This window comes from Macrobrachium nipponense, chromosome 6, assembly GCF_015104395.2.
Source record: "Macrobrachium nipponense isolate FS-2020 chromosome 6, ASM1510439v2, whole genome shotgun sequence".
NCBI lineage: Eukaryota > Metazoa > Arthropoda > Malacostraca > Decapoda > Palaemonidae > Macrobrachium > Macrobrachium nipponense.
In genome coordinates this window covers 126866692-126881459 of record NC_061108.1, presented here as the reverse complement: position 1 = coordinate 126881459, position 14768 = coordinate 126866692, and positions in this window count along the sequence as shown.

Sequence of the window (14768 nt, the reverse complement as noted above, 5' to 3'; positions counted from 1 at the left end):
ACTCTCGACGTGGTTCGGAAGTCACGTAAAGCCGTTGGTCCCGTTGCTGAATAACACTGGTTCCATGCAACGTAAAAACACCACACAAACAAACAAAACAAACAATAGTTGTTTGACTGGTAGGTAGTCAGCCACTACTGTAGATGAAGGAGATTGATAGATGAGGTGCAATAGAAAGTAAAATAGGTAGTGGGCTCAGTCGCAGTTAACTACCGGTGTTTGCAAACGGATTAGCATAATGTTGCACACATTTGAATGAAAGTCTGTAAATAAAGTAATTAATGATTTTCTGTTGCGTACAAGCCTTTTTGGGCATCGCCCCCCCCCAAAAAAAAACCCTCCTCATATCGAAATATCGAAATAGATTTCTTATTGACGTTCTAAAAACTGATAATTAGCTTTTTACCTTCGAAGAGGAGGAAGGTCCCTTGCATCCTTCGGGGGCCAAGTCCCAGTTTTTATTGTTTGTCCCTTTCTTGCTTTCCAGGGATTTTGACTATATAAGGGCATAGGGTTTTCCATCCCATTGGCCTTTACAAAAATGTACTATCAGTTTTTTTCTATGTCTTGGATTTTGGCATAGGGTTTTCTATCCCATTGGCCTCTAGAAAAAATATTCCATCAGTTTTTTTTTCTAGTGTCTTGGATTTTGTCATAGGGGTTTTCCATCATATTGGCCTCTGGAAAAATGTACTATTCAGTTTTTTTCTAATGTCTTTATCTCTAATCACTGACCTCAAACTCAAAGGCGCTATTCTTTACACTCAGAGGAAATAACATTCATGTATTTTTTTTTTCATTTCCTCCATAACGATCATAACTCGAAAGGAATGTGGACCGCTTTCGAAGAAGTACCTGCGGACGCATGCGCGAACCAATAAGTACTCAGAATCGTTGTTGAGCAACATTACCAAGAGACCATAGTTTGTTTGTTTGTTCGTATGGCGTTTTTACGTTGCTTGGAACCAGTGGTTATTCAGCAACGGGACCAACGGCTTCACGTGATTCCCGAACCACGTCGAGAGTGAACTTCTATCACCAGATATACATATCTCTCTCTCACCTCAATGGAATGCCCGAGAATCGAACTTGCGGCCCCGAGGTGGTACGTTAACACCATACCGACCACGCCACTGAGGCGCTTAAGAGACCATAATAACTTTGCATTATTATTATTATTATTATTATTATTATTATTATTATTATTATTATTATTATTAGATGAAACCTATTCACATAGAACAAGCACTTGAAATTCTAGCTTCCAAAGAATGTTGGCATCAACCTCCCACCGCAGACCCTACAGTGCAACAGCAACTGATCATGATCCAGAGCTAGTGATTTTTCAAGAGGAAAATGGGAATGAGTACTTAGTTTCATCTTACGATTCTCTGGAAAGCGAGATGATTAAGCTACGGCATCTTCTTTACCTTCGAAGAGGAGGAAGGTCCCTTGCTTTCTTCGGGGGCCAAGTCCCAGTTTTTGTTTGTTATCATGTTTGTTTGTTATCATGTACCCTTATTTGAAGGCTTCCTTTTTATGAACTCATATTTTCCTTTGTTGAGTCCTACTTTTCTTGAATTGTGAGAATGTTAAATAATCGCTGACATGGTTTTGGATTTGTTGTTATTATTATTTTGGAAGGAGACCATCTTTCAAACAAGTATTATTGCAAGATATGGCTGCATCAGCTGGATTTAAGTTATAAATAGTCTTCTCTATTTTTCTAATAACTGCTTTCTCTCTGCTATTGCAGCTGGCGTAATACTCGCCAGTTGTAATAGCAGAGAGCAACCACTTTTTAGAAAAATAGAGAAGACTATTTACAAGTTAAATCCAGCTGACGCACCAATATTCTTTCAACACTACTACTACTACTACTACTACTACTACTACTACTACTACTACTATTATTATTATTATTATTATTATTATTATTATTATTATTATTATTATTATCATCTTAAATTCCCGCACACAAGGCGCTTTGTTTAAAAAAAACTATTCCTGGGACAATTGAATCTAGTCCCAAGGCGCTTCGTGGCAAAACTCTTGGTTGTAAAAATAATGACAAAGAACATAATTTGATATCTTTCAGTTAAAACGTCAACCATTAATACTCGTATTTTAAAATTGGTTATTATTACTAATTCATCTTCAGTAAATCATTAATACAATGATTGTGTAGTATTTGCTTGTAACACTTTCCGTTGGAGCAGAACTAGTCACCAGAACAAAGAGGACATCTTTAAGGCGTACCATGTAACACGGACGGAATCCATTTTATTCACTTTTGCACGAACCATAATGGTGTTTATCCTTGGTGTCTTCTACCATAGTCCTTCAGCCTAAATGCTCTTAGAGAAAACTTGTTGTTGTGGACTTGTCCCTCCACTTTGAAGCCACAATTTTACGCATAAATGTTTGTTTGAGGACATGTTCCTCACTTTGGAGCCACGATTCTACGTATTTGTGAGGATGTGTTGCTCAATTTGGAGCCACAATTCTAGGTATATGTGTTTGTGCGAGGACGTATTCCTCACTTTGACCCCACTTCTTCGTATGTGTGTTTGTACGAGGACGTGTTGCTCCCTCTGGAGCCACGATTCTACGTACGCGTGCTTGTGCGAGGGCGCATTCCTCACTTTGGAACCACAACTCATCGAAAATAAGCAAATTTCCCACTTTCCCAACCTCGTTCAGGAGTCTCCCGATTATCCTGGATATGACCAATATCATCCACTTGATTCTTATTCCCTCCGTTCTCTTGCGGTTTTGCAAAGACTGTCATTTAACACTGTCGGGACCGAGTCCGAGGCAACCCCCCTCCCCTTCCCCTTTCACGTGATTAACGTGTCAACACTCGGGACACGATTTAAGAGGAACGTTTCCTGTGAAGAAACGTTTCTGGAGAGAGAGAGAGGAAAAAATGACGCAATCAAGTTCTGATCTTGACGGAGGCAGAACCCGGAAATGTTTATTTGCTGAGCTGGTGACGACATCGCTCTGGATGTGACTCATTTGGTATTGATTTTTGTGTTTTTTGTATTGTTTCTATGTTCAGTCTCTTGTATTGTTTCCATTTTCAGGATGAGGTAACCGGGACGTTCAAAACCGCTTGCATCTACTAGCTCATCCAGGGAGAGAAATGAAGTTAGAGTTGTGGAATATTAAGCTAAGTACAAGTATCAGTGGCTCCATGATTTTAATACCAACCGAAGTCCACCTGTATGACAGTGCTACTGAATTGGATTTTCATAATTGAGAGGGACAGAAGTTACGAAATTGGTCAACTCTCGAGTAATCGGTCTTTAGACGATATTTGTGGGAGAGCCTCAGTGGCGTGATCGGTATGGTCTTGACATGCCTACCTGGTGGCCGCGAGATCGATTCTCGGGCATTCCATTGAGGTGTGAGAGATGTGTCTATCTGCTGATAGAAGTTCACTCTCGACGTGGTTCGGAAGTCACGTAAAGCCGTTGGTCCCGTTGCTGAATAACCATTGGTTCCTTGCAACGTAAAAACACCATACAAACAAAATGATATTTGTGGGTGGTACGAAGACTCGAATTTGCCAGTAGAATTCAATGACGATCTTGGTAGCGCGCAGTACGCTGCGCTGGAACCCGATGTCCGTCCCACCTACCCTACCCGCACCCGGGGCGGACAAACAAGAAAGATCTACTCGAATGTTATTATAGAAATAAAGCTACACTGACTTTACAGTATGACGGAGTGATGTGAGCTAAGTTTAACGATGTAAAGACTGATTATTTAAAAAAAACCGTTAAAGTCAACGATTATGACAACATAATGTTCTTCAGATAATGAGGCTTAATCATGTGCTGTCGATTTGCTAGCTGGTAATACACAATTGTGTACATATGTTACTACCACAACTGTTCACGTGCGTGCTATGTAACAGCGGTAAATGTTATTTTTTATAATAATATTTATTTACTCCTGACAGTGAATTGTGCAGTCGTTTTCTGTTGTTCCCTACAAGAAGGGGTTATTTTTAGATAATTTGTATAACAATGAACTATTTAGAAGTGTATATTAATAGAAAAGAACTCCATTAAGGCTAAAATAAATTCTACGAGTACCTTCTACGTACATAAATTCTCTTGACGTAACTTTGAACTGGATCAGAGAGAGAAGGAGCGCCTCAGTGGCATGATCGGTATGGTCTTGACCTGACCTGCCACCTCGGTGGCTGCGAGTTCGATTCTCGGGCATTCCATTGAGGGGTCCGTGATGTGTATTTTTGGCGATAGAAGTTCACTCTCTGCGGTTCGGAAGTAACGTAAAGCCGTTGGTCCCGTTTCTGAATTACTACTGGTTCCATGCAACGTAAAAACACCATACAAACAGAGATAAGGCGATGATAAAATTTAATGGAATAGACGAAATGTGCGGAGACATTATAAGCTCTCTGAGAATGATAGTAAATGTAACATGTAAGTATCACTATTATTCCTTATTCCTAGGGACAAGCTGGATTGTATTAACTATCACTGTTGAATTATAATGCCTAATATACTTGATATATTTAAGGCAAGCAGAAGAGGGTTGTCAAATTATTCTGTCTAAGAAGAAGGAAAGGCACGAAAACAGCAGGTGGTGCTGACCCGTTCTCTTAAATCCACTTCTCTATTTCCCTCCTATAATCCAACCAGTCCAGTTTATGGGCTGGCTGAGAGCATGAGCCCGTTGCTGGCATAAGGCCAGGTGAATCTAGGCCCAACCAGTATCGCTGTTCATTCGTTATTATTATAGGTGGATATTCTCTTTGTATTCGTCTGATTGGCAGAAATGGGCGTATTAAATTGAAATTTAGGCTTGTCTTCATTAGATTTTTTAATTTTTTTTATCGCATTAATGGCCAAAATTATTTACTTTGTACTATATTATATTATATAAAAAAAGTGCGTTGTAGATTCGTTAGATGCTTCGTATTTTAAACGTTTGGCGACTTTGACCTAAATATTATGTGAAATGTAAGTTTTTTTTTTTTTTTTTTTTTATGTGAACGATAACATAGTAATCGAAATCGTAAGGCGAGATGATTAATTTTCTCTCGGTTACCAACTAACTCTTTGTTGTTTTGCCAACCGTCAAACACTGGCGTGAGAATCCTTTTAATAAAACTCGCCAGAACAAACGAAGAACGAACGAAAGAGAAAGAGAATCACCGTCTCCTCTTTGTTAGGTCTCCGTATTCCAAACCTTCGAAGACCCGGGGTATCTCTGGTATACTAGACCTTGCCCGTACCCGTCTCAGTCGAGGTCTTGACATATTAGCCAATCTCGGCAGTGGTGTAAAAAACCTTATCAGTTACCGGAGACCGGAACCGGAGGCCGGAAACGGACGCATAATGACGTCGATATTGACAATCGATTATTATTGGTTACGGATACTTGTGAATCACTTTTAAGCTCCTGTGAAATTAACGTTAAAAGAGAGAGAGAGAGAGAGAGAGAGAGAGAGAGAGAGAGAGAGAGAGAGAGAGAGAGAGAGAGAGACGAGAGGAGAAGAGAGAGGGAGGAGAGATATTTGGTCGAAAATCATCTTCGCGTCATAAATCGAGCCTGAGATTTTCTCTTTTCGGAATTCATGTTGGAATTTGGAATCTGTTCATTAAACGGCGAAGGAAACGATTGATAATTTATCATTGAAAACTGGAATACTCTCGCTCATTTATGTTGTTGTATTCCTCCGTTCAAGCATTGATATAATTAGCAATAATTTTATTATTGATCAGGTTTGATCACTTTTAATTTTTCCGTTAAGGCAACATGAATACTTTAGAGTTATTGGATTATATATCAGGGTTGATGACTTGCGGTAATATATTATTCTCGATAATTGTATAAGAACTGGATGGTGGAAAGGTTGGTGTGCCGGTGGCCTATGTTGCATATATATATAATATATATATATATATATATATATATATATATATATATATATATATATATATATGAGGCTTTGTTGAATTTCGTATTCTTGATTTGTAATTTATCTATTCTGTGAATGTTTTGTTATATACTCTCTCTCTCTCTCTCTCTCTCTCTCTCTCTCTCTCTCTCTCTCTCTCTCTCTCTCTCTCTCTCTCTCAGAAGTTTGTATATTTTGGATTATAGCTCTAAGTTGATTTGCTTTTCGGGTGAACATTCTCTCTCTCTCTCTCTCTCTCTCTCTCTCTCTCCTCTCTCGCTCTCTCAGAAGTTTGCATTTTGGATTGTAGTTCCAAGTTGATTTGCTTTTCGGGTGAACATTCTCTCTCTCTCTCTCTCTCTCTCTCTCTCTCTCTCTCTCTCTCTCTCTCTCTCTCTCTCAGCAATTTGTTTTTGAATCATAGCTTGAGGTTCATCTTGCATTTCAGATAACCTGATCCAGTAATTATTTGGCTCCCGAATAACAAATTTTTTTTCTCTTTTTACAGGTGACAGATGCCAGGCTTCCAGGTGAGTTTCGGAGGATTAAATTGGTCGCTCGTTCTTTTAGCGGATTCACTCTGACAGGATTTCCTTCTTTGCACACATTTTTTAATTTATTTTATTTTATTTTATTTATTTATTTATTATTTTTTTTTTTATTTTTATCACCTTGCTCGGAGGGCTATTCTGTAGCTGAACGAAATTATTTAGTAGGTTCTTTCAATACGTAGGAATCGAACGGCGTATAATAGGTTTTTTCAATACGTAGGAATCAAGCGGCGTATTGGTCGAAGGGTGCGTCTTTTGTTGAATAAAATGATTTTAAAGTTTCTTGCAATCGACGTGGAAAAAGTGATATAATATCTTCTTTTAGACATTTTTTAAATTGATCTGTTGTAGATACTAATAGATGAACTTAGAACGCCTCGCAACACTAAGAATATGTCGGTGGGAATTTAAACTTAGTTTTCCTTTACGATTGGGTGCCAGAAAGACCATTTTTGGATCAGTGTTTCTTTCCACTGTATTAGGCACTGTAGATACTACAGTACACCACTGGATCACTGTTTCTATCTGCGTCTTCCACCGTAGTGGGTACTGTAGATACTACAGTACAACGAGCAAGTCCTGTATTAGCGTAACCGTCAAGGAGACGAACCTGGATCAGATGCCTTTTTTTTTTTTCTCCCCCTTTGAGGTTTATTCGCAATTTGACGCTGCATTAATACGTAAACTATCGCTGGTATTTGGTCTGCTTTAATTTAGGAAGGTTAAGCCTTGTTCCTAGGAAACCCAGTAGCGCCCCCCCCCTTTTTTTTTTTGTCCATTTGTGTGTGTGTTTGTGTGGGCGTGTGTGCAAAGCTCATTCCGCCTTCTCACCTTTTTATGGCCGTTTCATGTCATGCAATAAATCTTTATTTCGTGTTTCCTACAGTCGCTATTTGTTTATTTTTTAAATTTGTAGGTATAAGTACATAGAGGCTTCTTGCCGTTGGTTTCTAGCCCTAGAAATGAATGAATCGATGTCTTTGTACATTCATTCTGATTTTTATTTTAGTTTGTCTCAGGCCGCTGGAACATTTTATTCCGGCTGAGCTCTTCCGTTCATTTCCGGAGGTGGGGGATGGGGGATGGGGGTGGGGGGGAGGTGGCTATGATTATATCTACAAACATTCAGTATTATTCTTGACTTGCGTTCATTTTGCATCAGAGTCTTTTTGTTTGTTTGCTTGCTTGTTTTTTTCCAAAGGATTTCTAACATCGGCTGCACCTTTCATGGAGGAAATGTGATAGTGCTTTGCTTCAGATAAATCTACAAAAATGATTTTATTTCGTATACAGTGGGGATGTGCAGGTACTGAAATATGTTTGTAAGATGTATGTACGCATGCATGTGTCTGTGTATGTATGTATATGTATGTAATGTATCTATATATATATATATATATATATATATATATATATATTGTCTGTGTGTGTGTGTGTGTGTGTGTATGTATGTATGAAAGGCATTTGACAATAAGATAAAATAAAAACTTACGTCTCAATATATATATAGATATATAGATATCATATATATATATATAGATATATACATATATATATATATATATAATGTGTGTGCGTGTGTATGTATGTATGTATGTATGTATGATGTATGTATGTGTATGAAAGGTGTTTGTACAATAATTATACAATAAAGACTTACGTTTTTCGATCCCAGTTCTCAATGTATCTGCCTATGGCCAAGTTAGTCCCTTCGCATGTGATACTGACCTCATTTTGGTCTGTTGTCTTCTTTCCTTGAAATTGACTTAGCTTTCACTAGTCTGTCAGGTGCACTATCAAAAAATGTTTGAAGTTTCATCCTCATGCTATTTTCTGTTTTAGGGTGAATTCTCATTAAGAAGTTTTTTTTTTTTTTTTTTTTTTTTTTTTTTTTTTATTGGGGGCTGTGCCGAAAATACATGACCGCAGCATTCGGTTTAATTTTACATATTTCTTATATATTTGAGAGCGGTCTTGCCTCCTTGTTGCTATTCACTCTCTCCTAACAATTGCTTCTTAGTGCAACTGCGAGCTTTTCCTCCTGTTAGACCTTTCCGACCTACCTACTCTCAATTTCCTTTCCAGCGCTAGTGACCTCATAGGTCCCAGTGCTTGGCTTTTGGCCTAAACTCTTTATTCTATTGCGATACAAGAAGACAAACACGGAGTGTAGTCTGCTTGTGGAAGTTCCCTGCAGGTAATAAATAGATAATGCTTTAGGAGAATGGCCGAACCTTGAGCATTCCAGCAATGGCCAGAATCATACTTACCAATGTAAGAATTCCTCGTTGGACGAGTGGTTAACGTACACGCCTACCGATTCGGTAGTCCGAAAGTCGCTTCCCCGCTCTGCCAACGTGGAATCAGAGGAATGTATTTCTAGTGATTAGAAATTCATTTATCTATATAATGTGGTTGGGATCCCACAATAAGCTGTAGGTCCCGTTGCTAGGTGACCAGTTGGCTCCTAGCCACGTAAAAATATCTAATCATTCGGGCGGTCAGCCCTAGGAGAGGTGGTAATCAGCTCAGTGGTCTGCTTAAACTAACAAATACTTAACCAATGTAAGAGTGAACAAATACTTAACCAATGTAAGAGTGAACAAATACTTAACCAGTGTAAGAGTGAACAAATACTTAACCAATGTAAGAGTGAACAAATACGTAACCAATATAAGAGTGAACAAATACTTAACCAATGTAAGAGTGAAACAAATAACTTACCTCAGTGTAAGGGTGAAACAAATACTTAAACTTAACCAGTGTAAGAGGTGAACAAATCTTAACCGTGTAATAGTTGAACGAAATACTTTAACCAATGGTAAAGAGTGAACAAATACTTTACAATGTAAGAGAGGGGGGGGGGGGGGGGGGGGGGGGGGGTGAACCAAATTAACTTAACCAGTGGTAACGAGTGAACAAATAATACTTAACCAGTGGTAAGAGTGGGCAACAAATACTTAACCTCCGGTAAGTAGGGTGAACAAATACTTAAACCAATGGGTAAAGTGGGAACAAATAACCTTAAACCAACCAATGTAAAGAGTGAACAAATACTTAACCAATGTAAGAGTGAACAAATACTTAACCAATGTAAGAGTGAACAAATACTTAACCAATGTAAGAGTGAACAAATACTTAACCAGTGTAAGAGTGAACAAATACTTAACCAGGGTAAGAGTGAACAAATACTTAACCAGTGTAAGAGTGAACAAATACTTAACCAGGGTAAGAGTGAACAAATACTTAAACCAATGTAAGAGTGAACAAATACTTAACCAGGGTAAGAGTGAACAAATACTTAACCAATGTAAGAGTGAACAAATACTTAACCAATGTAAGAGTGAACAAATACTTAACCAATGTAAGAGTGAACAAATACTTAACCAGTGTAAGAGTGAACAAATACTTAACCAATGTAAGAGTGAACAAATACTTAACCAGTGTAAGAGTGAACAAATACTTAACCAGTGTAAGAGTGAACAAATACTTAACCAGTGTAAGAGTGAACAAATACTTAACCAGGGTAAGAGTGAACAAATACTTAACCAGTGTAAGAGTGAACAAATACTTAACCAATGTAAGAGTGAACAAATACTTAACCAGTGTAAGAGAGAACAAATACTTAACCAGTGTAAGAGTGAACAAATAACTTAAACCAGGGTAAGAAGGGTGAAAAACAAATACCTTAAACCAGTTGTCAGATGTGAACAAAATATCTTAAAACCAGTGTAAGAGTGAAAAACAAATACTTAACCAAGTGTAAGATTGTGAACAAAATAACTTAACCAATGTAAGATGGTGAACAAATAACTTAAGCCCCAATGGTAAGAGTGAACAAATACATTTAACCAGTGTAAGAGTGAAACAAATACTTAACCAATATAACGAGTTGAATACAAAATACTAACCAATGTAAGATGTGAAAAACAATACTTAACCTAGTGTAAGATGTGGAACAAATACTTAAAACCAGTGTAAAGAGTGAACAAAATACTTAAACCAGTGTTCATACTTAACCAATGTAAAGAGTGTGAATACTTAACCAGTGTAAAGAGTGAACAAATACTTTAACCAATGTAAGATGTGAACAAAATACTTAACCAGTGTAAGAGTGAACAAATACTTAACCAATGTAAGAGTGAACAAATACTTAACCAGTGTAAGAGTGAACAAATACTTAACCAGTGTAAGAGTGAACAAATACTTAACCAGTGTAAGAGTGGGGAGGCTGACTATTTCGACTAATTTTGTAGACAGTGTTAAGGTTCGTTGATAATACTGACCTTCAAACAGGAAGTAAATTCCAACACTGATGGAAAGGAAAGGTCAGACCAGTTAATTAAACCTGGCCACTGCTGCCTCATTTCCATACGGATTAACGCCAATTGAAAAACGTTCATGAGCCGTTGTCTGTCGATGTTTTTTGCTAGTTTTGATAGTTTTAGTTTTCTGTAAAAGAATTGAGATCGCTATTTGTCTGTCCGTCGGCACTTTTTCTCTCCGCATTCAGATCTCAAAACTGCTGAGGCTAGAGGGCTGCAAATTAGTATGTTCATCGTCCACTCTTCAATCATCACACATACCAAATTGCAGTCTTCTGGCTTCAATAATTTTTATTTTATTTAAGGTTAAACCTAGCTGTGACCGTGCGGCTGGCAACGATATAGGGCAGTCCACCACCGGGCTGTGGTTAAAGTGTCATGGGCCGCGGCTCACACAGCATTGCACCAAAACCACCGAAAGATCGATCTATTTTCGATGGCCTTGATTGTACGCTGTACAGAAAATTGATTGCGCCGAAGAAACTTCGGTTTTCATAAAAATTCCGTGAGGTCATCCGGTGACCTTCTTCGCCAATATTTTCCCTGTGAATTTCAGGTCTGTAGGTCTTATGACGTCGGTTTTCATCACATGCCACCAAGTGAGTTCAACCTGGATTTGCCACAGAATCTGTCGGTAGAATAATAATAATGATATTAATGTTCCAAACGGTCCACAATAATATAATTATTAAAAGTTCGTGTGAAACTTCATGAAAACTTTACAAAACCTTTCTAACCCTTTTCTGGGTCCATCTTCAGTCCAAATTTGGACTGAAGATCTCTGGGTTCGAGAGCTTTTGTAAAAGTTTTTATGAAGTTTTACTCGAACTTTTAACAATAATATTATTGTGAAACCCTTTGCCTTATTTTGAACTGTCGTGGTAGAGATTCTCCCAAATAATGATAATAATAATAATAAATTGAACGGCTCCTTGATGACCTAAAAAATATTTAACACAGTTAGAAATAAAAAAAAGAATAGGGATTCTTGAAACCCTAATGATAATAATAACAAATTCTCGTCTGTTACGAACATGTCACAGAAATGGCAACCGTTAGTTATTATTAAAGTACCGCACCTGCTCCGTTTCCACGTAAGTACCGAGGAAATTTCTCTTCGGTAATTTCTCTCCTCCTCCTCCTCCTCCTCCTCCTCCTCCTCTTGTTCATTTATCTTTTACCGCCCCCGGTACCGTAACGGTTTTGGGACGGGCCACGCCCTAAACTCCACCCAGTGGGCGATTATTGATTGCAGTTCAATGCAATGTGTAATTAATTTACTTCGTTTGCTTCTCAATGTTTTTTTCTTTCTTTTTTCATTCTTTTTGGTTTTCTGTAAAATAAAACCATTGAGATGCCTTTTTGTCCGTCCCCGTCGGTCCGCCCTCAGATCTTCAAAAATACTGAGGCTAGAGGGCTGCAACTTGGTATGTAGGTCATCCACCCTCCAAGCATCAAACATACCAAATTGCAGCCCTCTAGCCTTAGTGGTTTTTATTTTAAGGTTAAATTTAGCTGTGGTTGTGCGTCTGGCACCAACAATACAGGTCACCACCGGGGTGTGGCTGAAAGTTTCATGGGCTGCGGCTGTGATGCGGCTGAGAGTTTCATGGGGTGTGGTTAAGAATTTCATACTGCAATGTTGCTGTACAGAAAACTTGATTGCGTTAAAGTTTTGCGCCAAATTTAATTTTTCTTTTATACTGAGTCACTTTCTTGTTTTATAGTACATTGGTTGGTGAATAAAGGTGTGATGGCTCTATGTTCTTTTAGTTTACTTCGTCATTAAGGAAAGATACAGATATATATATATATATATATATATATATATATATATAATACATATATATATATATATATATATATATATATATTATATTATATTATATTATATATATATGTATATTATTATATATATATATATATATATATATATATTATATATATATAGGTATATATATATATATATATATATATATATATATATATATATATATATATATATATTATGTGGGTCAGTTGGTAATGCCCCCGGCCCCTCTCATTTATATTATCTCTATATATATATTATATATATATATATATATAGTATATATCATATATATATATATATATATATATTTATATATAATTATATATTATATATATATATATATATTTATTTAATTTAATGACCTCTCATATTATATATATATATATATATATAGGGTCTATATATCTATATATATATATATATATATATATATACACACATACATTCGTATATAAGCACACTGTGGTCTGATGGCTAAGACACTTATCTAATTCGCGAGTGAGAATGTGAGTCGGACCACGAACGAGCGATTGTGTACCTGGTACTTAATCAGCTGTGGTGGATTATAGCCATGGTTAGATAGATGCATGTTGCCAGCAAACGCATCCCAGCATGCCAACGGAAAATCTGAAGAGTTCCTAATCTTGCAGCCTCTCCGGAAGGAAAATTCATTAATTTTTGTTTCAACTTTAAGCCGTTTCTTTAGCGGGGAAGTGCGCCTCAGTGGCGTGGTCGGTATGGTCGGTATGGTCTTTGCCTGCCATCTCGGTGGTCGCGAGTTCGATTCTCGTGCATTCCATTGAGGGGTTATCTCTGGTGATAGAAGTTCACTCTCGACGTGGTTCGGAAGTCACGTAAAGCCGTTGGTGCCCCGTTGCTGAATAACCGTTACTGGTTCCATGCAACGTCAAAACACCTTACAAACAAACAATCTATAACGGGGAATAGCCTGAGAGAAAAACCATCGCAGTGGTCACTGTCACATTCAAATTGTAACAGCTGAAACTGCTGAATCGAGGGTGAAACCCCTTGCAGAAAAACTTCCACAAAATTAGCAGCTTCACACATACACACACACACACACACACCTGTACCCCGTAGGGGGTTAATGCCGTCAGTGGACCTCATTCGGTTCACTGTAGGCATTACTTTAGGTTCTTTGCAGCATGCCTTCGGCCCCTAGCTGCAACCACTTTCGTCCCTTTTACTGTACCTCATTTCATATTCCCTTTGATCATGTGTAAATTTGATAATGCCTTATAAAATGCAAAATTGGAAAATTTTGTGACATGCAAAATTAATATTTTCTGATATGCAAAATTGATAAAAAAAAAATTGATGACATGCCATATTAGGAATATTTTACGACATACGAAATTAATAGAATTTCATGACGTACAAAATTAACACAATTTTATGACATGCAAATTTAACAATGCTTTATGGCGTACAAAATTAATAGACTTTCATGACATACGAAATAGATAACGTTTCATGACATGACGTACAAAATTGATAAAATTTCATGACGAACGAAATTGATGATGAGGCTCTCTCTCTCTCTCTCTCTCTCTCTCTCTCTCTCTCGCTGGCTTGGCTCATTACTTTGCCATTTCGAGAAAGTCCGAGACTCTTAAATGTGAATAATTCACTCTCCTCTTTGTCTGGTTCATGATTACTTATCCTAATTAGAGATGTGGTCTGGACCAGCCATGTAGTAATAAGACTTGCAAAGCTCTTCTTGAGTCGCACTCTCTTTATTATTCCTTTGTTCTCTCCTCCTCCTCCTCCTCCTCCTCTTCCTCCTCCTCCTCCTCCTCCTCCTCCTCCTCCTTTTTTTTATCGAGATCACGTAAAAGCGAAGGAGATTGAAAGTCTCCGAGTGTGTGTGATTTTCCTATGGTTTTCATTGGTTTGTGTGTATTTATGTATGTATGTATGGAAGAAAATTGTGTATATTTCTAGAGGCGCCATCAGTGGATGCAAGATACGTACTCGACGAACTGCTAGCCTATCGATCAGTGTAGTTATATAATGTTGTGTCTGGTCAGTACGTGAATACTAAGCGGCCGTGTCATTTTAAGTTCCAAAGACTATGACTGAAAACTTACAGAGCTTAATAGAAGTCTTGCGGGAGG